Source organism: Octodon degus, unplaced genomic scaffold, assembly GCF_000260255.1.
Source record: "Octodon degus isolate 3935 unplaced genomic scaffold, OctDeg1.0 scaffold00149, whole genome shotgun sequence".
Lineage (NCBI taxonomy): Eukaryota > Metazoa > Chordata > Mammalia > Rodentia > Octodontidae > Octodon > Octodon degus.
In genome coordinates this window covers 7,457,714-7,462,420 of record NW_004524725.1, presented here as the reverse complement: position 1 = coordinate 7,462,420, position 4,707 = coordinate 7,457,714, and positions in this window count along the sequence as shown.

Genomic DNA, 4,707 nt, shown 5'->3' with positions numbered 1-4,707 from the left:
GCTGGCATGTGGTGCTGGGTGATTGAACCGTGGTCCCTGTGCTTTGCTAAGCTTGTTCTAAGTAGGTGCTTTAGACCACTGAGCCATCTCACCAGCCCTGTAGGAGTTTCTTGGTGGAGCATTTTGGCTCTTCCATGTAAAATATCTTATCACCCATAAATATTATTTTCACTTCTTCCTTTCCAAATCTTACTTACTTTATTTCTCTCTCTTGTCCAATGGCTCTGACTCATGTTTCCAAAACTCCATTGAATAAGAGTAGTGATAGTGAATTTCCTCATCTAGTACCTGATTCCTGAGTTAAAAACTTTGTTTTTCACCATTTAGAAGGGTGTTGGCTGTGGTTTCTCATAAATGGCTTTTATCAAATTAAGTTGTAAGCCATCTAATCATATTTTCTGTATGGTTTTTATTATGAATGAGTGTTGGCTTTGTCAAAAGCTTGTCTTCTGCATCTATTGAAATTATCCAGCAGGCCCCATTGCTCACCAGGGCATGCTGAGATGGCAATTGGGAATGGGCGTGGTGGCACATGGCTGTAATCCCAGCACTTGGTAGGCTGAAAACAGGAGAAGCACTATGAGTCCAGTCTGCAGTGAAACCCTGTGGACCTGGACTAAATACATAAAAAAGTGAATGGAATTATCATGTGGTTTTTGGTTTGGGTTTTGTTGACATGGTGTACCCCATTTATAGATTTGCACATGTTGAGCTATCTCTGTGTCCCTGGATGAATCATACCTGGACATGGTGTATTATCTTCCTGCTGTTTTTTTTTAAATAATTTTATTGAGAAACAAATAGCAATGAGACACTTTCAAAACTGATTAGTAGGACAGTTTCAATAATTAATACATTGCATATTGCTGTCTTCTTAGTGGTTATTCATAGTACAAGGTGCAGACATGATATCCTGTCCAAACACTATTAGTGCAAATCTTTCTTTTCATTGAATTAAGAGAAAGTAGCTGTATACCTATTCTAATTATTTTGAATATACAGATACAAAGTGGTCTTTCATTGGTGTCCCCTTTTTTGTTTAGTTTTGTCAGTCATGAGTATTCCATTGTCATTTAAATATTGGCAGTCCTATGGATAATCCTCCTGATGTTTTGCTGCATTGTATTTACTAGAATTTTATTGAAGACTTTTGCATCTATGTTCAAAAAGATTGGCCTGAGTTCTCCTTTTTGGTTAGTTCATGTTGAGTATCTGTATAAAAGTTGACTGCAGATATGAATATAAGCAATTTCTTCCTTTCAATTTCTTTAACAATTTTGAGTTTTTGGATTCAATCTATTTATTTCAGAATTCAAGTGTGACTCCATCAGCACCATGGCTTGTCTTTGTTGGTAAGCTGTGTGTGTGTGTGTGTGTGTGTGTGTGTGTGTGTGTGTGTGTGTGTTCTAGGGAAGGTTCTACAGCCTCCCAAGAGCTGGGATTACAGGCACGTGCCACCATGCCCGGTCTCAATTGCTGTCTCAGTGCGCCCTGGGGGCGGGGCTGGCACAGCAAGCTTGGGGATTGAAACTCTGCCCCCGAGCCTGCTTGTGGGTGCTTTAATCTGCTGAGCTATTTGGCAGGCCCCTGTAAGCTTTTGATTACATTTTCAATTTCATTGATTTATACTGGGTTATTCAGAATTTTTATATCATCTTGATTCAGTTTTGATATTTTGTACATTATCTAAGAATCAATCCATTTTTTCTTTGTTTTCCATCCTGTGAAAGTTTTTGATGCATGTATTGATTGAATTTCCACAGCATCTTTAGTAATTTTTCCTTCCTCTTAATTTATTCCTTGAATTTGATGAGATTACCTAGGAGTCTATCAATTTTATTCAGTCTTTCATAGAACCAGCTGTTTAAAACATTAATTCTTTTTACAATTGTCTTTGTCTCAAATGCATTAATTTTCATTCAGATCTTCATAATTTACTTCTGTCTTTGGCTATTGAGTGAGGCTTGCAGTTCTTTTTATAGAAACTTGTTGTGCAGCCTTAGGGTATTTTTTTCTTCTTTCTGTTTTCCTAATGTGTGAGTTTGCTACTCTAAATTTCCCTCACAGAACTGCTTTTACTTAATCCCTCAAATTCCAGCAAGTTATGTTTGAATTTTCACTAGATTATAGACTGATCTATTTTAGATAACATCAAATGGGCAACTGAGAAATATGTATATGCAAATTTTATTTGATGTAACACTGTAAATGTCCACCACAACTGTTTGTTCAAAGGTTTGGTTCAGTTCTGCTACTTCTTTGCTTTTTTTTTTTTTTTTTTTTTTTTTTTTTTTTGTGATCAAACTCAGGACCTTGTGCCTGCCAGGCAAACACTTATTCCACTGAGCTATCTCCCTGGCCCCTCTTCACTAATTTTTTATCTAGTTGACCTAGACTCTTTGAGAAAAAGAGGTGTTAATGTCACTCATTTAGCTTGCATTATTTTTGAGTTTTCATGTCCTTTATGAGTTGTCTTCTATAGTTGGGTTCTCTCATTTTGGTGCATACATATTTATTCTTGTTTTCTCTTCCTCTTGAAGTTTAGTTCTATAAAGTGTGTAGTGACTTTTTTATCTCATTTGATCATTCTTGGCTTGAAATTCACATTATATGTGAACAGAATAGCCATCCTTGTTTTTTTCTGAATTCTTGGTGCTTGGAGTATTGTTTTTCATCCTTTGACTTTCAGCCTATCCTTTTCCTTTTGAGTTAAATACACTTCTTGTAAACAGCATATTGTTAGATTTTATTTCTTCATGTACTCTACCAGTCTATTTATTTAATTTGTCAATTGAGGTCATTTACATTGGTGTTAATAATTGATATGTATTGGCTTATCTTTGTCATATTATTTTTCTGCTCTTGGTTCCCTACTGTTTCTGTGTTTAATTGCTTTCCCTGTTTGGTGAGTTCTTTATGTTGTTGTTCGTGGAATTGTGGTAATTTTTATCTCTTGCTACAATGACTTACATAATTCTTTGTAGGCTTAATTTGGTGGTCATGTATTTCTTTACTTGTTCTTTGTCATGGAAATATTTTACTTCTCCATTAATTTTGAAAGATTGTTTTGAAGGGTCTATCAGTCTTGGCTGGAATTTGTTTTGTTTTAGCACTTGAAACACTATTCCAAACTCTTCTTGTGTTGGTGGTTTATACTGAGAAATCTATGAATCAGATGGACTTTCATTTCAATTTGATCTGTTTCTTTTCTCTAATACCTTTTAGGATGCTTTTCTTGTGCTGAATTTCTGGGATCTCATTGTTATATATCTGGGTGTAGATTTATTTTAGTTGATGCTATCTGGAGTTCTGTATGCCTCAGTTACCATATGTCATTCTTTCCCTATGCTTGTGAAGTGTTCTGCTATTACTTCAGAAAATCTTCCTTTTATGTATTTGTATTTACTCCTTCTTTTTCATTGATTTCTAAGAGTCTTATGTTATTTATCTTTGCATAATCTTTAGCTGTTGAATTATTATTTCCTGATTCTTTGTTGCTTTTAAGAGATCTTTCCTTTCCTGATTGTTAGCTGAAAAGATACCTTTTTTTTTTTTTTATTGTGGCCATCTCAGCCAATACTGGAGGGCAGCTAGTGTAGCATGTGGTGCCAGGGATCAAACTGCCGTCCCTGTGCATTTGCATAATCTTGCCTAAGCAGGCATTTTAGGCCTGTGAGCTATCTCACTGGCCCTGCAAAGATATTTGCAAGGTATGAAATTCTGTCTTCAGTTTCATTGGAATGGTTTTCCAGCTATCAGCGGAAATTTTAATTCCCTAGATATCTCTTTGAATGTGTTTCATGCACTCTATTTTTTTCTTGTATTGTTCATTCTTGGTTTCCATCATTTTTCTATTGTGCTCTATGTTTTTCCTATTATTGTCTTCTTTATCTGTGCTTAGCAAATATTTCATTTTAGTTAACATTTCATTCTTATGTCAGAGAATATTTATGGTCTTATTTCCTCTATATACATCTAGAGGTCTTGTTTTGTTTTTATTTAGTTTTCTTACTTCAGTTGCAATCATTTCAGAAATTTCAGATGTATGACTTCCCATTTCTTCTATGCTGATATTTCCTGTTTTTATTTGGGTGGGCTGTGTGCTTGTGATTTCATTTTGGTCTTTAATTTTGTCATTTTCTATTTCAGAAAGAACTCTGTATTTTGAAAAGCCAGTCAAATAGCTCAGCGACTTAAAGTGTCTGCAAGCAGGCTCAGGGGTAAAGGTTCAATCCCTGGCCCTGCCCTGCCAGCCCACCCTCAGGGCATGCTTCAGTTGAGCCTAGGCTTGGTGGCATGCACCTGTAATCTCAGCTCTTGGTAGGCTGTAAACAGGACAATCACTAGGAGTCTGATCTAGTAGTGAAACCCTGAACACCCTGTAGATCCTTCAAAAAAAAACCTCTATTTTGATTTCTGTGATAATTCCTGAGACATTTTGATAGTAGCTAGCCATGTCACTACTATCAGAACCTCTCTAGGAAGAGTCTATTCTTTAGTGATATCTTCATTGTTTTGCAGACTCTTGGTTTGTGTCTATCCTAAGCTCTTGCCTTTTCTTTTGATTGAGAAGGCAGTGTTGTTTTCCATTTTCCACCGTGAACTGTCTTTCAGTATAGAGCTTTGGTAAGTTATTGCCCCATCACTTCCCAATATTATTACTAAAGGGAGAACAGTGGTCAAGACAGGTATTATATCCCAGGTACA